General features: G+C 42.6%; 1 protein-coding gene across 6 annotated transcripts in view; it reads left to right on the forward strand.

Annotated features, from left to right (window-relative positions):
* CCSER1 (coiled-coil serine rich protein 1) overlaps positions 1-23,656 on the forward strand; it is a 1,155,725-nt gene that overhangs the window by 541,101 nt on the left and 590,968 nt on the right. The window lies entirely within an intron of this gene.

Consider the following 23,656-nt stretch of genomic DNA (forward strand, 5'->3'; position numbering starts at 1 on the left):
AACACTGAAAAGCAGACAGGCACATCACAGAACTGAGTAAGTTTCACAGAATGACAGGCCACTTTCTCACGCTACAAACAGTTAAGTTGGGATACTCTCTTTTTAGTTTCTATTGGCCATGATATTTGATGGCAGACTTCAACTTCAAAAGACATCCTAACAGCATAAAATTAGCTAGGGATAAAATTGACACCAAATATAGTAAAGTTAAACTCTTTGAATGGGATACTACTTTCACAAGTTCTAATGAAAGACCTAGATTGGTGGCACAATGTATCACTTTCAGTCAGGGGAAAGATTCCTATCCTTAAAATGTGTCTTGTCTTGCCAAAAATAATCTTTATGTTAATGGACATTCCCTATAATATTGCCTATAGATAATTAGAGGGCAAGAGACCTTGTGTTCACATCAATAAAATAGAACGTTCAGGGAGGACTGAGAATACATAATGTGTATTGCTAGCTGGCAGCCAATATGAGAGACTCTATTGAAAGGACATTTAATTCTGATACTAAATCAAAATGGTGGTAGAATATGGGGACCAGCGTTCCTTTAGAAGTAGGATAGAGGCAGTGCTCTTGTCTCTTTTCTGAGGTAGAATCTCAACAATTTTAAAATAGCCTTTAACATTTGATTATTAAGATTATACAGGGCATCAGAATGGGGACCTCTATTTATGAATATATTTTTATGGAACTATCCAGTATTCAGCATTGCAGGGGGAGTCTGCTGATAGATACATTAAAAAGAAATGGGGATGCAGGACCTAAGTTACATAGTCCAAAGAGGTGTTATGCAGGTTTGTCATGTGACTAAGGTGCGATCGCGATCTGCGGCGGCAATTCGGCGGGAGGTCCTTCACTCCCAGGCGGAGTGAGGGACCGTCCGCCGAATTGCCGCCGAATACCTGGACCTGCCGCCCCTCTCCGGAGCAGCCGCCCCAAGCACCTGCTTGAGAAGCTGGTGCCTGGAGCCGGCCCTGTGTGTCTCTAAATATAATATGACAAAATGTGTGTATTAGAACGGCAGAGGCAACAAGAGTTGCCTAAGTTGTGAGCCAATTTGATTTAATCCTGTTTTCTGTCTCTCAGGTCTAGAATGAATGAAATTATCCCAAAGGTGAACATTTTTAGGAAATTTGAGCAAAACCAGGCCAGCTGTTTTTCAGTAAAAAGGGATGGTGTAAAAAATCTCTCTCTCTCTCCCCCCTAGTCTCAAGGAAAATAAAATCTTGCATCCTTTTTTAACAATAGCATAGCATGGAAAATAGCTCAGAATAGAAAATATTTTGTTCATGTTAGTGACACTCACTGAGAAGAGTTTTCCAGTGATTTTGTTTTTATATTTGAAATAATGTAGCTTGCTAATACTGGAGAGGAAGGGAAGACGGAAACTGAGAAGAGTGAGATAATGAGAAAGCGAAGTAAGAGCTTGAGAGTAGGGATGATAGAGATCAGGAAATAGGAGACAATGAAGTGGTTAGAGGAGGATAGCAGGAAAGAAGTCTCGTTGTTGATATGCAGTGTTGTTGTAGCCAGGTTGGTCTCATGGTTGATGACAGGGGAGCAGGGCTGGCTCCAGCTTTTCTGCCGCCCCAAGCGGCAAAAAAAAAAAGGAAGACGCCGAACGGCAGCACTTTGGCGGCAGCTAAATCGCGCCACTTCTTTGGCGGCAGTTCGGCAGCGGGTACTCCCTCTCTTCCTCCTCGGCGGCAATTCGGCGGCAGCTCAAAGGGGAAGAGAGGGAATGAGGGACCCGCTGCCGAAGACCTGGATGTGCAGCCCCGATACGGGACAGAGTGCCGCCCCTCTGAATTGGCCGCCCCAAGCACCTGCTTCCTACGCTGGTGCCTGGAGCCGGCCCTGCAGAGGAGATACCTCCTGAGGATCTAGTTTATGTTCTCCTTGAAAAAAGATGGGAATATCCTGCACAGAGAGGAAGGATTTAAAGAGGGAGTAACAGATGACAAATAGTTGATTTGAGATTACTAGCATCAGAGTCAAACTGAATAGTCTGCAAAACAGTGAACAAACTGCATTAAGTAAATGTCACATTCTGGGATGCAATCCAGACCAGAGGGGGATTATGTCACGGCCTGCCCTGTAACCATGAATGCCTCAAAATGCTCTGCTGCTGTAGCTGTCTTGTCTGGATGCTTGCAGCCAACGTACAAGCATGCACTGAGTGTCTGTGTTAAGCAGCTCTGACTCAGCAATTTTGACTCCAGCAGCCTGCTTGTTGGACCACTTCCACACACTGGTCTCCACCATTCTAGGTTACACCTGGCAAGATGTCTGCAACACCTCCCAGTCCTGAAGTTTCCCAAACCCTTGTGCTCTACAATGTCCAGTCCTCTCCTGGATCATTCAGAGAGATATTGAGGTTTGTTTGTTTGTTTCTTTAAAGGTACAATACGCAGCAGTTTACCAGATTTAGCATTCACTTTAAATTAAACACAGCACTAGGTTGGCTTAGATTAAAAATAAAACAAGTTTATTAATAAAAAGGTAGGCTTTTAAGTGAGTTCAATTATAAAGGATAGAGTTAGAAATAGTTACAAGCAAATTAAAAGAAAAAAACTGTCTAGAGGCTAAGACTTAACGGAACAAGTTACCGCCTTTGTTCCAGGTGAGATTCTCATCATACTACCTTCCAGCAAGATGGCTGATCAATCCCTCTGGGCAAGGATGCCCACAAAGTCCAAAGAGCTCAGTTCCTTTGTCAGTTTAGGTGAATAATAACTTGGGGTTCTTTGCCTTTCTTTTATAATCCAGTGAGTCTCTGAAATGGATTCTTCTGAAGGTCCCACTAAACTTCATTCAAGCTTCATTCAAGGGAGGCAACATGGATTCTGCTAGTGAAGGAAGTTGCACGCTGGTCCCCTCCCGCCCCCCGGGATTTACTAAAATGCAAATTGAGCTGTTTCTGATATCTTCTCCGCCTCCCATGATACTGAGTGGCTATCTCCTCCTCTTGTTGGCTTGATGGTCCTGTTTACCTTCTATGTAAATTGCATTACCATTATCGCTTAATGTACCTTGGAAATACCTTCCAGGTAGCAGAACCACATTCCTTTGTCTGGTGGGGGAGGTGTGGAGGGACTTTAGCCCTGCCTGGTAGACATACTTTGGTAACATAATTTCCAATATGTTTGTAATTTCGAATGTTTCCTCCATACATACACCAGACAATAATATTAATGATCAATAAGTTATTAGCTTTCTATTGATATCTTATTTGACACCTTATAGATACAGGGTATGACATTAATGAGTTGAGGTACATTGAACTGGTCAAGCCATCAGAGACTTACTACCAGATATCAGTGAGCCTCTTGCATTGGGATGATGTTAGAGTCACAGTAAATACTAAATAATATTAGAGTTTTAAAAATCTTTGTTTTAACAGCATAAATGCCTTACCTGTATCTTTTCTTAATATATATTTTCTAACCAGACAGTTATTTAATTACTTTCTCTCTAGATTAGACCCTACATTTGACACACAGGCTAGAGATTTTGGGTGCCTCCGAGTTTTGGTGCCCATCTGGAGACACCTCCACTTTTACAGGGCCTATGTTTAACACATTCTAAAAATCAGTTCTCTTTAAATTAGGCACCTGAAGTCACGAGTCACTTTTGAAATTTTAGTTTTTGTGTATCCTGCATTTAGGGAATGAAGAATGACCTTCCTCAGTAACTTCTGGATGTGGGATTTCATATTTTACGTGTGTTCATATTTCATAATTTTATACAAAGAGAGACATCAAAAGAAACAGGCAGATGGAGACAAACGTGTGATACATTATAATGAAGCTGAGAGCAATCTGAGTCCCTAACCTGCCATCAACAAAATACACAGACCCTGACTTAGAGTATATCTGCATAGCCTGTGGAAATGACTTAGTCTTACACTGCCTCTGTTTTGGGTACTGGACCCTGACCAAGCTGAAGATCATCTATAGGCTGGTGTGAGCAGAAAAGTGCTTTGCAATGGAGGGTATGTGGACACCCCTATGTAAATGCACATGATTAATGAAATTGCTGTTTTGGGGGTCCTGGTGGTATTTTACACATGAGATATTGTCGCGACTACAGAGGAGTTTTCACTTTCCTCTGGAAAATCCTGCAGAGGTCACACGCCTGGATCAAAATGATTTACTCAATAGGATTTTCTTGTTATGGGATGAACACAGGATACTGTCTTCGTTGGGGATCTCCCTGGCAAAGTGGGATGTATATATATATTCGTGAGCCTCTTGTTCCAAAGTGTGAGCTCTGGTTTCGCCAACCAAGGCAGATAATGATGACTGTGCCCTAACTTCTACATGAACATATAACACACCTTCACAGGTGAGCACAACTCTCTGTCATGGGAAGAGGGCTAAATGTGGCTAGGTCTTCAAGGCTGACCAGCAAGAGTAAGTTTACAAAATCTTGGTTACACCAGCTGGGTAACTATCAATTCATTATCGATATCAGTTAAAAAATTGTGAAGGGTAAAAGTTGTAGTCAGAGCCCTTTGCAAACATGTCATGAGTTTTATTGCTAAGGCCCATACCGAGAGGAGAAACTGGCAATGTGTACTTACAATATGTCTGAAAAGTGTAAACTTAAGAAACATAACCAAGTTGTAGGCAAAGGACACATTTATGGTATTGTGATGCATCTTTTAATACCGTTGCAACTCAAGACAGATATACAATAACAGTATAATAGCTTGATGAATGTAAGTACTCAGCTTTTACATTTCTGTTCATAGATGAAAAGGAAAACCCTAGAGCTATTGTAGTAAGCTGTGTGTGCGCTTTTTCAGTTTAATGTTGACAATTATTTTGGACAGGTTTGCATTTATTTGTATACGGAAGGCTCCTCTGAAGAGGTGATACCTCATCCTCCATAGAAGAGAAGCCTGAAAGAACAATTAATTAGCCTAAGAATGAAACTCCTTCACCTGGCACACAGAGAAACTGATAAGAGTGTTAAAAACACAGCAGCAGAGTATAACAGGAAATGTAATAATGATATTCCTCTAGTAACCACTAGGAACAGACCAAGCTTCACTAGAGCTTATCACTGGATATAAATCTTTGTTTACACTGACAAATAATGTTTACCACAGCTGTCTAGCATATAGAAAGCATTTCAACATTCACTTGTACAGCCTCAATAAAAGGATCATCAAATGCAAGGTTTAATTTTTCATCAAACTATGAACACGGTTTCCCCCGTAGGACTCCTGTTTGGAAAAGCAGGTGAATTGTCTAGTCAGAAAAACACAGCAGACCCATGCCTTGTAATGAAATCAAACAGCTCACTAAATCTAATCCACACTCTAGCTGAAATTTGAGCTTCAAAAGCAACAGCCCACAACTTCAGAGATTAAGTTTAGCAGAAACGCACTGATGGTAGTGATAGATGTACTATTTCAGGGTCATTCTTTCATCACATGAAAAGTTTCTTTTAAAAGATACAGCCAAGCTGTAGGGGCTTGATACTGGCATTTACTCTTGTAGCTGCATGATTTTACTGCATGCTTAACAATGCTGAAAAAATGGAGATTTAAGCTGTTTTATCTAGAAAGGCAAGGAGAGTTTTATGCTAGAATTTTTTTTTAATTTTATTTTGTTTCTATCATCTTGGGTTATAGCTGCAATGTCTATTCAAGTTCTTCTCCTTAAAAAGAAAGAATCCATCAAAGAAAGCAGCACTAAGGAATCCAACTATCCCTGTCTCTTTCATGTATGCAAAACAGAGTAAATGCTTGCAGATGAGTAGCCTGACAGCTGCAAGTACATTTAGATCAAATATTACAGTGGGTTTATATTCTGTTGCTGTCTGCAGTGCTGCGAGCTCAGTCATGTTTATAATGTAGGTTGTTTGAACTCTGTTGGTTGCTTATTAGAGATTTTTACTCTTCAGATAATTTCATCTATATCTTTAGAGAGTATATTTAACATTATTTAAATAGGGGTTTGTGACAGGGAAGCTGAGTGTGGGGTCCTCTATAAGAAAGCTGGATTCTTCTGCTAGACTCAGATGCTAAAACCCTGTAGTTAGGTTTAGGGTAATTATTGCTCAGTTATGCTGGCAGGTGTGTCAAATTAGCTCCAATCAGAAACAAAAGGGGATGGAAGTAGCTCTTGGGGCCAAAGGGAACTATGACAAAGCCAGCTGAACTTCTGTGCAAGAGGGTGGCTAGCCAACCACAGAATGAGTCCCACCTGAGAGGAATTTGGTGACTTCAGTATAAGTGCAGCAGGAAGCGGGGAGATTTAGAAGTCTGTAGTTATGTTTGCAGAAGTAAGAAGGTTCTTGCAGGGCTCTGAGTCAGCAGGGGGTGGAAGTACCACTGCAGAAAGCTTGTAAAGAAAAACAAACTCAAATGGGAAGCTGACAGACACCCAGGGAGGGGCTGTGCCTAGCTGAAACTAGGATGAAGACTCTGTGAGTTTGTGTTCTAGTTTGGCTTATCAGGAAAGAGACACTGAACTGAAGTGGGGGACCTGGAGGGCCAGAGGATTGAATGAACCAAACTCCAAGCGGGGAATGTTTGTTTACCTTTGTACTGTGTGGAGTTCTTTACTCCAAATCCATTTTCTTTTATATGTTCACTAACACATCTTTATACATGAGCTTTTGAAAGTGAATGTTGGCAATATGGAAAGGCCAGGTTTAGGAGTTTCTGGGGGAGGTTTTTCAAAGGTGCAAGGGGGACTTAGGCGCCTGACTCCTGTTGAAAATGTCTAACTCGCCTATACATCCTTGAAAATTTTCCCCTGTATTCACAGGAACAGGACTCATTTTGAGGAATGTATTGTGATTTAAACTATATGCCCATGCAAGGGGGAATAAGATCCCCCTTCATAGTCCTGGATAAATTGCCTGGGCCTTGTGTACCGAGGTAGAGCATGCACTTCCTCCCCCTGGAGCAGATAGATTGGGAAGGTCAGCGAGTATGTAGAGATGTGGCTCTGCCTGGCAAATGCACCAGCTGTCACAACTAAGCCAGCATGGGGGCTTTGTAACTAACTGCTGGTGTAGGCCAACAGCAAACTATTTGTCACCACAAGTAGGGTAAACAGAGAAGGTGCCTCTGAAGAACAGTGATTCCCGGGGCTACTTGTGAAGTGGTGCAGTTTACACATCTCCCCTTATTCAGGGCTGTGCCTAAAATCAGAGACTAACCCAGTGGTTTTAACAGTACAGTGTGTAATAGCAGTCCTTCTAAAAATGGATATCTCACATATCTACACTTTCTGTGCTGAACAAGATTAATATCCAGTACACTTTATCTTTGAGTATTCCAGCATAGTAACTTTTGGAAGCTAAAGGGATATTTATCCACAAGTCAGGTCAGATTTAAGACATTCTGCAGTGACATTTTCCTGTACATTGGGTAACAAGTTTCTTTTTACTCTGTATATGTGGTTGCCGTGGCTTTAAATAATTCTACATTGACACTGTTTCCATGTGGATTATTTTAATTCACTTTTAGCATTATATTATCATATTATATTTTCTTCACTAAAAATGTCGTGTCTGCTGAAATGAAAGATGCATTTTATGATCAACTTGCCAGAGCGCCCTTTGCTATCAGTCAACATGACATAATAGTCTGAGTGTTTTCATTGCTTTTCTCACGCCATTTCTGGTGTGGGGAAATTTATGAAATCATGATTTTTAGAATGACTTGTGAAGTTCTGAGTTCACTCCTTATTTTATATCTTCATTTTTACTCTTAGAAATACCACCATCTCGGATATATGCTTTTTAGATTAAGGAGGAAATATTTTTTTTTTTTTTAAACAGTTGAACCTTCCCCTGAAATATTAAATGTTATCCAACTGAAAAAGGGTCTCATTTAATGGGGGTTGTATTGTTTACCTTAATTAGTCTATGCCCAGCAAGTGTGTTAGATCTGAGATTTGGGCTCTGGTGGAACAGCATGATTTAGCCACTTTTGAAATAACATCTAAATGCGATCTCCAAGTCATGGCTGCTTATAAACAATGCTACATGCCCAGAACCTTGGCTTCAGTCAAAAAACTCACAATGTATATCTTGAGTACTTGCATGGCTCCTAACACTATTGTATTGGGGTATCTTGTAGTCTGTCTTTATCCTCACAACTCCTGTCTGAGATTGAATAGTGCTGTTATCTCCATTTTACATATAGCAAATGAGAAGCTAAATGACTTGCCCAAGGTGATACATGAAGTCTTCAGCAGAACATGGACTTCAACGTGGGTCTCCCAAGTCCTAGGCTAGTACCTTAGCTACTGAGCCATCAGTCCTCTTTAAACACATCTCAGGAGGTGCAGAGAGGAGACATGCATATATATTTGTTTAACCCAAGCAGACATGAATCTATTGAGATCTCAATGCAATGATCTAAATTAGCTGAAGTGCTTATATATGTTGGCAGTGGGTCCCACTAAAAATCTTAGAGATGACATACTGTCCTTTGATGTTTAGCTTTTTTGTTAACTCTAAATCTAAATCTAAAAATTAACACCTTATTTTTCAGACTTCAGCATTTGTAGTCAAACTTTTTGGGTAATATTTGTTTTTAATTTTTCTCTTTTTGTGAATGTCTTTGAAGTAACCACACTTACATCATTTCCTTCTAGATGCTGTATGATAGCTATCCTCAGAGAGCTTGGAATGGAAATGGAGGAAAGAGGTGAAGGCCAACATTTTTGAGCATAGGTGCCTGAAGCTAGCCTTCTAAAGCCATATTTAGGCTCTTAAATAAAATGGCCTGATTTTCAAAGTTGCAGAATACCTACATCCTTCATTGCCAATTTTGCCTTCTAAGGATTAATGTAGTTCTGATTTAAAATCATAGAATCATAGAAGATTAGGGTTGGAAGAGACCTCAGGAGGTCATCTAGTCCAACCCCCTGCTCAAAGCAGGACCAACACCAACTAATCATCCCAGCCAGGGCTTTGTCAAGCTGGGCCTTAAAAACCTCTAAGGATGGAGATTTCACCACCTCTCTAGGTAACCCATTCCAGTGTTTCACCACCCTCTTAGTGAAATAGTGTTTCCTAATATCTCTCTGCTCCTATAACCTTTCTAAACCTACAATAAGAAGATAGGATGATGGCTTGGTTTGAAAAAATAAAATTATGACACTGCAAGGTTTGCTATAATTTTTTCACATGAAATAATTGGGCAGGAAATTTTCACTTCTTTATGTAGCTTCCTTTTAGAAGCTTATTAGGAGAGTTGGGCCCAAACCCAAGTCCCATATCCCAATACTCCAAAAGATGGGAATAGCTTGGATGTAGATCTGAAAATTGTAAGTGGTGCAACATCACTGGGTGTGTTCCAACTTTGACTTCAGTAGGAATTGCATTGGGCCCTAAGGATATGTCTACACTTCAATACAACACACACAGCTGGCCTGTGTCAGGTGATTCAAGCTCAGGCTTCAAGGCTACACAATTGCAGTGTAGACATTTGGAGTCTAGCCCGAGCCTGTCTACACAGCAGGTTTTTTTTAGCCCCGCAAGCCCAAGTCAATGGGCCCAGCTGGTCGACTGCAGCTGGGTCGTGGGTCTTTTATCCCTGTGCAGACATATCATAAAAGTCCAAGTCAAACTTGGATTTGAACAGTTGAGGGGATGTTTGGATCTGAACTTTATGGCTACAGGTCATCTCCATTTGTTGTGACTGTATGAAATGAATGGCATTGTTGATTGTTTGTTCTCTTTTAATTAGTATCACTCTGAATAGCATTCATCCCTATTAGAATGAAAGATTCTATTGATGTTAAACTTATCTGACTACTGACAATAGTCACTCCAGGACAGGCTGTGTAATTGTTCAAAACCAAAGTCTTTTAGCAGCCTATTTGGGTAATGCAAACATTTAATTTTTACTCATTTCACCTATTCCCCTTCTCATTTAACATCTGATCTAATTATTTCCCTTGCTGCTTTATGAATTTCACATTAAGCCATTCAGCTATGAAAATCTTTGCTAAAGTCCTGATTGCTTGTCTGATGAAAATAAAAGTTCTTCAAAAGAGAATTAAGCCTTTATTGAAATCCTAAGGATTCTCTTTGATCTGTTATTTGAATTGTCAATTCAGATTAAAAAATTATATTCCCCTATATTTTTTTATGGGAGCCAAGAAGGTTGGAGAAGAAGGGATGGTATTGTGGCTATGATTCTGGTCTGGGACTTGGGAGACTGAGATTTAATTCCTGACTTAGCCTCAAAAAATGTTGTGACCTTTGAGTTGGGTCTGATGTAAAATCTATTGAAGTCAATAGGAAATCTCCAATAAACTGTAATGTGCTTTGAATCCTGGCCATTAACTGTCTCAATTTCTTATCTTAAAAATGGGGATACTTTCTTTTGGTCTTGTCTTTTTAAGCCCCAGTTCAGGAAAAAAAATCTCTAATTCACGCAGCATTGAAGCACATGCTTAATCCTTTTGAAGTTTGTTGGATACAAGCACATGCTTAAGTGCTTGCCTGAATTTGGACCGTAGGTTGTGAGCTCGTATGGGCAGGGACTGTCTCTTACTGCTCGCCAACAGCAATTCCGGGTCCTAGGGCAGAACAGTCAATGGGCCTCCTAGAGAGGGTCGCTGGGGCGGGGAGCCACTGCCGCTGCACATTGTGCACAGCAGGCTGGAGCCGGGCCCCACGCTGCTGCTGGCTCAGTGTGGCATCGCCACATGGCTGTGGAGCTGGACGGCATGCGGCGGCTGATGCACATGCGCATAAGCTGAGCCCGCGTGGACGCGGTCCGCCTGACATTTGGGCAGTGCTGCTCCTGCACTGGCTGCTCTGCCGGGCACGCTCTTCCAGCACGGCCAGGGCTTCCAGATGCCCGTCCGTCTGCCTTCGCTGCCACCGGTACCACCCTGCGCATGCCTAGGAGTCCTGGGCCTCGCCTGGGCGATTTAAAAGGGTCCGGGGCTCCCAGGTCCTTTTAAATTGCCTGGGCCCCTGGGAAATTTACCCGTTTGCATACACCCCCCCCCCCCCACATACACACACTAGGGTGACCAGACAGCAAGTGTGAAAAATCGGGATGGGGGTGGGAGGTAATAGGAGCCTATATAAGAGAGAGCCCCAAATATCAGGACTGTCCCTATAAAATCGGGACATCTGGTCACCCTAACACACACACACACACACACAGTTGGCAGGCCTGGTATGTATGTTCAGTGCCTAGCACTGTGGGCCTCTGATTCAAGTTGAGACCTGTAGGCATTACTGGAATACAACGAGGAAAGGAAGAGTTGCCTTTATGCCAGGGCTTCTTGTAGTTTATTTAAAGGAACTTCCTTTGCTTCTCTTCAAAAATGTCATTGATATATTTTGATTAAACAAAGTACCTGGCATTCTGATATATACATTAGTGCAGGTAAACATGTTCATAAGATTTAGTTGACCTCTTTTTGTATAACCTACTATACTAGTTGAGATGAAACTCATGTTTCTGTAGAAGAAAAGGGAATAATTGGTAATTTTCTTATTGGATAGAATTACTCTGCAATAGTAGCATGACAGTACTGACGCTCAATCAAATTATAGTAATCAAGAATCTTATTTTCCTTCAGAGAAATGAAGCACCAGCGTTTTTTTAAGGCTACTTACTGGTCCTCGATCATCTTTGTTTATAACTGATGCTGAATGGGAAATCTTCAGAGAATACATTCTTCCTCATCTGTTCTAAGAGCTCATTGAATTGATCAAAGGGCCTGATTCAAAGACCAATAAAGGCACTAAGTGAAATCCTGACTCCACTGAAGTCAATGGGAGTTTTGCCATTGACTTCAATAGAATCAGGATTTCATTCACTCTGTGGGCATTGGATCAGGCCCTAAATTTGGGCTTTAAAGTTGTGGGGGAGGAAGCAGGGTGGAAGACCTATCTGACACATGGTGTAATTCTTTTGCAGGAAAATTGTTAGAGGTTTTTGAAGTTTTCTGTTGTGTTTTGTTTTTTGAAATATCGCTAGGCAGGGGGAAGTATTACGTTCAGGGGAAGCACAGTTTTACACATGGCTACTAATGTAGTTGTCATTTGTGAACATCAGAATATATCATTTCATTCTACTGAGAATTGTAAAAAAGGAAATGTTCTTATTTTCTTAGCAATGTTGTGCTGTCTTCTCCAAATGAATTCATGATCTCTTCTGTTTGTTTAATGAGCCACTGTCATACTCCAACCGGTTTTAAAATTATATATTTTTATCAAGCCCTCTTAAGCTATTCTGTACTTAACTACTTTTTGTTCCTATCTGTGTGAGTCAACAGAAACCATCATGAAGACACGCAGTCTCCTCCTGCTCTTGCCTTATCTATGCAGATAGACCACAATCTGTTGTTTGTGATAATAGAGCAAAAGAGGAGATGGAGAGGACTGTTCTGTTTCAGTTACAAGAATCTGAATTTGTGCAGTAGGCCCATTTGAGACCTGATCATTGGGTGATTCTTGTTGAGTTCTCCAGAGGGCATCTAGTTCCCATGCGCGCACACTCATGTCTGGGAAAATTTTTCCTCTAGCTGAGAATTTGGTGGTGGTTTTATCCTGTCACATGTGTACCATAATCACCTTAGTTATGCCTCTAATCCCATTTCTGCTGTATGATAATATTCACATTCAAGTAATTGTCCATGCTTTCCCTCCCTTCCATCTCTTGGAAGCAATTGCAATAGAGCCTCCAGTATCCTAGCTCACATGGGGGCCAGGGAGACGGGCTCAGATCCCCCACCCACCCAAAGGTGAGTAGCAGGCCCACAGATCTGGGCATACATAGTAAGGGCAGAGGTAGGGCTCAGACAACATTGGGGGCAGAGACCCCCAGATTCCAGCTCACATGGGGAGTAGGGAAAGGGGCTTAGACCACTATGATCCTGGCACACATGCAAAAGGGGAGAGTGTTGGGAATGTTCTCTCCCAGACTCCCTCCCACTAATCCCCATGTCCCCTTCCCAGTGTATAGAATATGTGCTGTACAATCTTACCTGGACACCTATGGCCCATTTCTAATCTGGTGTATTTGTAATCTTTCAGCTCTCGTTCTCTCTGAAGAATACAGAAAAATGGGTATGGAGCTATTCCCTGCTTGAAAAGCTTTATTAAATGTTACACAATAGCATATTGCAAAATGTTATTCTGCTTTATTTTATGCCTTTTCAGTGAATTTGAAAGGAAGAAGATACATATGTCCCCTTTGTTTTCCTGTACTTACTTCTAAGTAATTCTTACTTCCTGCCTAAATTCCTGCCTAATTAGTGATACTATTTCATTGCTTACCTAGGTCCAGAGTACGTGGTAGTATTAGATTAATCTTTTAAAGAGCATTCTGAGAAAAATGGCCCAATGGTGAGGGCACTACTAAAGTCTTCTGAGACCTGAGGTCAAGTTCTTGCTATACCACAGACTTCCTGTGTGACCTTGGGCAGTTCACTTAGGCTATGTCTACACTACTGCGGTACATCGACCTATGCTACGCAACTCCAGCCACGTGAATAATGTAGCTGGATTCGACATACCTTAGGTCGAGTTACCATGGGGTCGACGGGAGAAAATCTCCCGTTGACTTACCTTACTGTTCTCGTCGGGATAGAGTACAGTGATTGACTGGAGAGCAATTTGCAGTCGATTTGGCGGGTCTTTATTAGACCCGCCAAATCGACTGCCGGTGGATCGATCTCAGAGTGTCAATCCTTGCTGTAGTGTAGACCTGCCCTTAGCCTCTGTGTGCCTCAACTGTAAAATGAGGATAATATTTCTCTAAATCAAAAGGGTGTTGTGAGGATAAATACATTATTTTTTTTAAAAAAAGTGAGGTACTTAGACACTATGGTAATTAGGCCCATATAAGTATCCGAGAGAGAATTGATAGTTATGGGACTCTTAGTAGTCAGTGTCAAAAAAATTTCAAATGCTCACTGTTCTTTTTGGTAATTTAGTGTCTCTTGTGCCCCCCCCTCCCCCGCCATCACTCTTAGCTATGGCATTTCTTCCCTTCCTTGAATTAAAAAGGAACTCAGCTAATGTGTGTTTGCAAGCGAGTCTCTGCTGTGATTGCAGCCCTGAACAAACAGTACCATATATTTCTCTGAAGATTGTCTGGATACCAACTATGATGGCATGAATGAGATGTGACAGCTGCATGAAGTGGCCCCAGATGCCACTTCGTTAAATTTTGTGCTGTGGTGGCTTTCTATCTGTGGCATATATAAACTGCTCAGTAGCATCTTAATGAAAAATTGATGGAAGTCCGTGACCTGTCCCTGACTTTTACTAATAATATCCGTGACAAAATGGGGAGCCTGGGCAGTTGTGGGTGGGCTCGGAGCTCCACGGTCCTCCTCCGCTGGTGGCTTTGAGCTCCAGGAGTCCCCCCGGCGCCCATGGCAGCAAAGAGCTCTGGGGTTCCTCCCTGCTGCCCGCGGCTGGTAGAGAGCTCTGGGGGTCCCTGTGGCTGGTGGGGGGATCACCCCTGCCGCCCGTTGCAGCCGGGACCTGTGGGGTCCCTCCTGCCACCCGCGATGGCTAGGAGCTGTGGCGGGGGTCTCCCGCAGCTCCCTGCCTCGGCAGGTGGCTGCGGACTGTGCAGCTCCTAGCCTCTACTGGCTGAAGTCATGGAGATCTTTGGTAGTCATGGACTCTGTGACCTCCGTGACTAAATCGCAGCCTTAAAGATAATTAATAGGTTTGAAACCCGTTACCATAGCCACTGATAGCTGTTCAATAAAATATTAAGGTCAAAAATTATCTGCACTTACATAAGTCTGAAAATTGTTGTACATGCAATATGTGTATGAGTATAAAGAATTAACTGACTATATTAGAAGACTCCAGGCAGCTGATATTTGTCACAATCTAAAATATTACTAAAATTATTTATTTATGAAAATATCCATTGACCCTTCAAGGATGGTTTTAATCTAAGCCTTTTAAGGTTTAACCTAAGGTTTTAATCTATTTTTTTGAGTTATAATTGGATGAGATTCAAAACGTTCTGTTGACAGTAAGAATAACCAGCTGCTAATTCAAGGTTATCAGTTGGCATTTCAGAAAGGGAAGTGCTAATGGTTTGACAGTAATTCTGACACCAACCAACTGGGGTTTTATTGAAATTCAGGTAATTGTGGACCAGCTGTGAAAGCCAGCTCAGAAATCTAGTAAATAAAAAAAGAACAGAATCATTAAAAAAAAAAAAAAATCTCCAGGTGCTAGATTCTTCTGCGCCTCTCACCCGCCAAAATGTAAGCAATGTGGCTTCAGGGTAGCAGTTAAATTAATCAACTTCTGGGCAAACAGTTTGTTGCAGAAATATTGATTAGCTGTGTATGGTAACTAGCCGGTTGGAGTGTTTAGTATGCTTTACATCATTGAAATCAAGTAAAGGTGATAATATTTGGTGTGTATATAATGCCTTTCATATCAAGGGATCCCAAAACATTGCAGAGTATGTAGTGCATATACAATGGGAGAAATGCAAGAAGGAGATAACCAAATGGCGCACAGTACATTGTACAACAAAGGGGAGAGGAGGAAATTGGCCAAGTTTCCCAGAAGAAACACCCCCCACCCCCTGTTAATGGCCTGCATAGTGAATACATTTAAAAAGTTGATTCTGGTTCTAGACAGATCACTCACTCTGACATCAATCCCTGTTCCAAGGATAGGGAACATCACTAAAGCTGGTATGAATTTAGTGTGTATACAACTGCACATTTGTGATAGAATTCCTTATGTGCACACACATGACAGGTATGCGCTTGTGTCTGATCAGTTAGGCACTCCGCTGGAGATGTATGCTGTATGTAAAGGCCTGGTTTTAACGAGCATAAACAAAGGGTGTGTGGAAATATATGCACTGAACTTAATAAATTTAGCTCTCCCTGACCATAAGAAATAGATAATACCTCCTTTAAAACCTCTGAATGACATTCACAGAATAAAATGTATAGAACTCCGTTTATCTACTTTTGAAGAGTAAAGGTCTGAATTGACACCAACATGATTTTAACCCATGGCTCCAGAGAGTCTATGTAGTTTTTCCAATCCTGATGCTTAGGCTGCTAAATAGGGTTATCAGGTGTCTGGTTTTCGACCAGAACAGACGGTCAAAAAGGGACCCTGGTGGCTCCAGTCAGCACTGCCGACTGGGCCATTAAAAGTACAGTCGGCGGTGCTGCAGGTTTAAGGCAGGCTAGTCCCTGCCTATCCTGGCACCGCGCTGTGCCCCAGAAGTGGCCAGCAGGTCTGGCTCGTAGGCAGCGGGGCCACAGTGTACTGCACACTGCCCAAGCACCAGCTCTGCATTCCCATTGACTGGGAACCGCAGCAAATGGGAGCTGGGGTGGTGGTGCCTGTGGCCGAGAGCAGTGCGTGAAGTCTCCTGTCCCCGCCGCTGAGGAGCCAGACCTGCTGGCTGCTTCCGGGGTGCAGCGTGGGGCCAGGACAGACAGAGAGCCTGCCCCAGCCCCATGCCCCCCTAAACCTGGAGCCCCCTCCCTCACCCCAAACCCCTCATCCCCAGCCCCACCCCAGAGCCAGCACCTAGAGCCCCTACCCCCTCTCACATCCCAAACGTCTGCCTCAACCTGCATCCCCCTCCCACATGAAATACCCTCAGCCCCACCCCTGAGCCTGAAGCCCCCTCCTACACCCCAAACCCCTCATCCACAGCCCCAACCCAGAGCCTGCACCCCCAGGTGGAATCCTCACCCTCTCCTGCACCCCAACTCCCTGCCCCAGGCCAGAGCCCCTGCCCACACCTTGAACCCCTCATTTCTGGTCTCACCCCAGAGCCCTCACCCCCTGCCCCAGCCCAGTGAAAGTGAGTGAGGGTAGGGGAGAGGGAGCCACTGAGGGAGGGGGAATGTAGTGAGCAGGAGGTTGGGCCTCGGGGAAGAGGCGTTCGGTTTGGTGGGATTAGAAAGTGGGCAACCCTACAGCTAAACCATCCACCCTGATTTGTTAAATATTAATGAAAACAGAAGGTATCCTCTATCCTTGGAATAGGGATTACTGTTAGAATGGGTGATAGCTCTGGTACGAGAATGAACTCTATTAAATGCATTCACTATGCACCACTGTTGTCAGTGTTGCAATGTAACGAGGAAACTACTTTATTCTGCTATTTTAACAGCATGTTATGTGACTGAATGAATTCCTGAAGAGCTAAGTTCAGTGTCCTTTGGCTGCTGAATAGTGGGTGACTGTGCATCTTGTCTCCCTGTGATGGGGTGTTTATCCAAAACAGGTTGCAAAAGGGTTAATATGGGCCTGAGCTGAGGCCAGTTAACCAGCTTTGGTGCACCTGGAGGGTGGGCCAGGACTAATTAGAAATAAAGCCCAGCTGAGAAGAATAACAGGGTTTGTCACCATTAAGAGCCCAGTTGGAGAGTGAAGAAGGTAGGAACTAATTGCTTCCTGGGGATGAGTCTGAAAAGACTGCTGTGAGGGAGAAAGAAAAGCAGAGGGGCATCTGTAGGGGCAAACTGGAAATGGGATAGAGATGAGGGGCCTAATAAGCTGGAGCCTGCTGGAAAACCCTGAGTAAGGGGAGGAGTGTGTCAGTCCCTGGATTGGGGGACTCAGTAAACCAGGGAGGAGGAGTAGAAGAGGTATGGCTGTATCAAAGTGACTGCTAAGCTCAGCTGGATGAAAGGTTTGGTTGTTGGGTTTTTTTGTGTGTGTGGACTTAGATAAAGGACTCTGTATAGGGTGAACAGATAGCAAGTGTGAAAAATCGGGACAGGAGATGGGGGAGTGGGGGAATAGGAGCCTATATAAGAAAAAAAAAATCGGGACATCTGGTCACCCTAACTCTGTGGCCCCAGATTGATCTGGCTGGAGGACCAGGATGTCCCTACAGTCAGAGTAGGCTGAACAAAGGTTGTTGAAACAAAGGCAAAAGGTGCTTTAATGCTACTTCCAGTCAAGAGAAGGCATTTTGGGCTGGCAAGTTAGCTACGCTCTCTAACAAAGGTATCATGGGCAGCACTGTGCTGAGATATTTAAAATAAATAAAGGAAATTCATACTATTTGAGGCAATAGTGTGTGTGTACGCGCGCTGCAAGTTTTACTTTAAAAAATGCCAGGATTACCTGGGAAACTGAATTATCTTTTAGGCCCAAATTCAGCAAGGTACTTATGCATGTGCATAATTTTAGTCATTTAAGTAAGTGCTGTTACTTCAGTGGGACAATTTATGTGCTTAAACTTATGTATGTCCCTGGATAAACCAGCCTTTAGTAAGGAATCCACAACAGGAACAGTCAGGGTAAAAGAGAGGGCAATCACCAAACAAAATGGCGTCTGAGGTGGCCATTGACACTGTGAAAAGAGACTGAGATATAAATGAGAGTTGTAATGGTGCTGTAGGATTAAACAAATGTTGAAAACATTATAGTTGCCTTAAATGATGATGATACACTGGCCCCAATGCTATTAAAGCTCGCTCCTTTAGCGAGGACTGAATGACAGAAAGAACCAAAGACTCATAAATTCAGTTCTTAAAAAGGGATTTTAAGCTTTCCCTTCTTTTTAAGCTATTGATGTTAGAAAATGTTTTGGTCAGCCTCTTCTGCTTTTCCCTTGGTGCTCTTCAAACTACTATACAGGTCATGTGTTAAGAAGAGAGTCAAATCCCTGAGTCAGGAGCTTGACTTCATTAACTGCTACTTAAGGACATGTGCCTCTAGCTGATATGTTAATTAATTTGGCAGTTTGATCAATTCTGGGAGAATTATTACATTTTAATGATGGTCAAAAGTGCTAAATTGGTCACTAACATCAAACAGCCGTTCCTTAAAGTTGAGAAACATTTCATAAAGTACGGTTTTCAAGTGGCAGAGATTTTTGTCATAGACTTTGTATATGATGTAGCTGTGATATATGGTGGCTTTTAGGAAACTGAGATAGCCCAATGCATGTGAGACTGTTTCAACAATATAATTTAAATTAAGGAGAAAGGAACAGCAATATGTGTGTGCACCTTTATTAAATAGTGTCCTCAGCAGAAGGAACAAGAAACAGGCAGATGTCAGGTTTGTGAGAGCTTACCTCTTCAGCATCATTTCTCCCCTACTTCCACTACAACTAATGTCCTGTGAATGTTCTGTGGTGATGGATGCAAGATGGGGAACACTCCCCATCTCCCTCCCCCCCCCCACACACACACCTCAGCATCTCTTCCCAGAAATCCATGGTAGACTTTGAGTAAGTTAATGTGGACCCTGTCAATATTATCATAATGGACCCCTCCATGTTCTCAAGTGAATTTTTCTGTGGGGCAGATGTTGGCAGAGGCATTTTTAGAACTATAGCTCCTGTTCAGTAGAGGGAGTTGAACCCAGGAGACTTGCAGTTTCACCTCTTCCTCTTCATGGATGGCCCTGTGTTTCTGGAATCCACACAGAGCTTGGTGGATTACCTAATGTAGAGAGCTAAACTGTCTGCTGCTTCTGCAAAGGAGCAAGCAAAGAATAAATAGGAAATGCTATGATTTGGAACTCAGAGTTTCTTGTTTCACTACCCAGGAGTAGCCCAGTGATGGAGACAGTAAGATGCATAATACAAAGTAGTTTCCTCTAAGTAAAGTTTTTTTTGTTTGTGTGTTGTTTGTTTTTTTTTCCTTTACTTCTTTTTTTCTTTTATCTGATGTACGTTCTTTCTTTAAACAAGGCTCTACCTCTTATCCTCAAGTCCTTTCCTTCTAGATCCTTTTCTCTCATTCCAGGCCTTGATTTTGATTTTTTTTTTTCCTTTTCTTTTTTAGCGGCTGTTAAGTCATCTTCCTAACCCTTCTCCATGTTTCCTATTTTTAGCTCCACAAACTGGATGTATTTGCAATGTTCTGTTGCTTTTGTGGTCTTTTGATTTTTTTGTTTGTTTCGGGGGGCTGGTTTTGTTTTGTTTGCCACACTTCTTCCCAGTACACTTGCTGAAGAGTTTCCACACGATGTTGAGCCATGTTATATTATTGAGTTTATGCTTTGTGCTGGTGGGGGAGGCTCTTTCTAGTATGCTGAGCAGGGTGGTAGGATGAGTTTGCTTCAGACTATTGGTGGTATTTTGCAGTGTGGATCTTAAGTTAACTTACACTTCTAATGCCCCAATCCTGGAAACACCTTATCCTTAATTGTAATCAAATACTTGAATCAAAGGGACAATTTGTGGATATAATTGTGTGCGCATAAGTTTTTGCAGGATGTCTAATCTGTGAAGCTTATGCATGGTTTTTTTTCCCTCTCTCCCCCCCCCCCCCCCCGATACATGCTGCCTTCTTAAGAACATCTCAGTGTTTATCTTTTGCTTGGTTTCTAAAGATGACATAACAAAGGTGATCTGTATTTTATCAGAATCTGTTGCAAAACTGTAGTAAAATTATCTACTGTGGAAAACTGGATTTCATTTATTTTTAATGATGTACCTAAAAATTCCAAATTCAGTGCAATATGGTTTTGTGATGATTTTTATTTTTGTTAAAAGGTCAACCTCCTTTTTGAAATGAGACATCTGTGAGATGCATCTAGGGTTGCCAGCTTTCTAATTGCACAAAACCAAAAATCCTGCCCCCCACTCACTCCAGTCCCCCTCCCTCTGTTGCTCGCTCTCCCTCCCTCACCCTCACCAACTTTCACTGGACAGAGGGCTGGGGTGCAGGAGGCAGCTCTGGGCTGGGGCCTATGGGCTTGGAGGGGGCTCAGTGCTGAGGCAGGGGGTTGGGATGTTGCGGGGGGGATGCAGGCTCAGGGCTGAGGGAGGGGGTTGGGATGTCGGGGGGGGTGGTGTGCAGGCTCCGGGAGGGGGCACAGGGCTGAGGGAGGGGGTTGGGGGTGCAGGAGGGACTGTGGGCTCTAGAAGGGAGTTTGGGTGCAGGGGGGGTTCCGACCTGAGGCAGGGGGTTGGGGTGCAGAGCTTGGGAGGGAGTTTGGGTGTGGGAGGGGTTTGGTGTGCTTTTACCCTATACTATATAGATGTACAGAGGAGACCAGTGTTTCTGAAATTGGGGGTTCTGACCCAAAAGGGAGTTGCAAGGGAAGTCGCAAGGTTATTTTAGGCGCGGGTCATTGCCATCCTTACTTCTGCACTGCCTTCAGACCTGGGTGGCTGGAGAGCAGCGGCTGTTGGCTGGGCGCCCAGCTCTGAGGGCACTGACCCACCAGCAACAGTGCGGAACTAAAAGTGACAATACCATACCATACCATGCCACCCTTACTCCTGCTCTCCGAGCTGGATGTCAGGAGAGTGGTGGCGGTGGGTCTGCCTGCAGAGCTGGGCTCCTGGCCAGCAACTGCTGCTCTCCAGCTGTCCAGCTCTGAAGGCAGTGTTGCTGCCAGCAGCAGCACAGGAATAAGGGTAGCAGTACTGCAACACTCCCCCTCCTCCCCCCCCCAATAATCTTATGACATCCCTGCTCTCCCCACCACAACTCCTTTTTGGGTCAGAACCCCTACAATTACAACAGCATGAAACATTAGATTTAAATAGCTGAAATCATTAAAATTACGATTGTTAAATTTCTTTGATGGTGAAATTGACCAAAATGGACCATGAGTTTGGTAGGGCATTACCTAGCCACTAAGATAGTCAAACAAGGAAATTAGGTTGGTTTGGCGTGACTTGTTCTTGACAAATCAGTGCTGGGGGATGTTATCCACACTTTTATTAACAAGATAGATTCTAAAGAAACAAGATGTTTATTATCCAAAAAAGGGTATCCCTTTTCTTAATTACCATCTATTGTAGCATCAGAACTTGTGGATATGTTTTATATTATAGCAGGAGTGGCAGCAACCACTAAAGTTAACAATGTGTTAATGATTTCCATTATAATCTGCTGTTTTCAATAACTTCTAGATTTCTGAAACATTTACATTGAATTTTTGCAGTCCCAGGCCTCAATCCTGCAAACATGAATGCATATTTGTAACTTTACTCAATGACTAGTGCTGTTGAGTTGGGGAGAACTCATGAGACAAGTTTCTTGCATGTTTAAGTATCTGCAGGCTTTGGCCTGCATCTAAAGGTGTTCGTTTTATTTTAAAGTTTAATCAAACAATTGCTTTTTGAGAGAGAGAAGGATAGAAAACCAAATTTTACCCCATTTTATATATACATGGGGCAGATAAGATGGAATATGTATGTAATATAAATAATTACTGTGTGATTTTAAGAGCTCTAGGATCCAGAGTCTTTCGGGTGACTTCAGTGAACAGAAATGGTTAACGGTAGGTGTGATAAATGAAGAGGGGAGGTAGCTCCGTTTTATGGATACCCAGCCAGCTATAAAACCCGTTAGTAGCTGTTGTCTACTTCCTTTACCTGTAAATGGTTAAAAAGTCCATAGATTAAAGGAAGTGAGTGGGCACCTGACCAAAATAGCCAATGGGAAGGGTAGAACTTCTAAAATTGGGAAAGAACTTCCCCTTTGTCTGTCTGTCTATCTGCCCTCCCGGAGAGCAGAGACAGGGCTGGATCTATGCTGTAAGAGCTTGGACTAGGTATGAAAATCATCAGGTCATACCTAGAAACTACTCATTTGAAACCCCAGATATGTAAGTAGATCAAGAAATGTCTAGAAGATACGATTACGTTTATCTTGTATTTCTTTATGGCTTGTGGACTCCTCTGTGCTAACCCCAGGTGCTTTTGTTTTGCTTGTAACCTTTAAGCTGGACCTCAAGAAGCTATCTTGATGCTTAATCCTTGTACTTGCTTTTTTTTTTTTTTTTTTTAATTAAATCTAGCAAAAAGCCTAATTCCAGATGTATTTTCTTTCTTTTTGTTTTTAAAAACATTTGCCTTTTCTAAGAACAGGATTGGATTTTTGTGTCCCTAAGAGGTTTGTGCATATGTTGTTTGTTTAGCTGATGGCAACAGCTGATTCCCTTTGTTTTCTGTCTCAGCTCTTCCCCGGACGGGGAGCGAAAGGGCTTGAGGGTACCCACAGGAAGGAATTCCCAAGTGCTCCTTCCTGGGTCCTCCAAGGGGTTTTGCACTTGGATGGTGGCAGCATCTACCCATCCAAGGTCAGAGAGAAGCTGTAACCTTGGGAGTTTTAATACAAGCCTGGAGTGGCCAGTATTAATTTTTAGAATCCTTGCAGGCCCCCACCTTCTGCACTCAAAGTACCAGAGTGGGGAATCAGCCTTGATAGCAGGTATTTAACATTTGGAAAATAGCCCTCCATAAAAAGAAGTGCCTTTGATTTGTCCGGGTGAAAATGAGTTTTGATTTGAAAGTCCAACTTAATTAATGTGCAATAGTATAGAAGCAATCTTTTAGTACAGTACTACAGCATCTGAGGTGAATGGAAGTTTGTGTTTTTGTTTTTTTATTGTTTCATTCACCCCATGTTAAATACTTATCTTTCAAATGCTTTAAGGTTCATTTGCTGTGAGAGAAAAGACCCAAGCCTTCTGAATTTGTATACAGTTTGTATATTCCTTATCTACAATTTTATACTGTCAGCTTATTTGACTGGAGTACAATTGGCCATCTGTTTAGATACTATCCCTTGGAATGCCACTCAGTTTTGCATCTAGTTTGGGCACAGTTCCTCTCACAAGTATTTTGTAGTTATGTACTGCATAGTTGGTAGTGAAAGCAGACACCTGTCACATGGAACCTTGTCAAAGATTTTGTCTAATA

Source organism: Malaclemys terrapin, chromosome 5 (genome assembly GCF_027887155.1).
Source record: "Malaclemys terrapin pileata isolate rMalTer1 chromosome 5, rMalTer1.hap1, whole genome shotgun sequence".
Taxonomy (NCBI): Eukaryota; Metazoa; Chordata; order Testudines; family Emydidae; genus Malaclemys; species Malaclemys terrapin.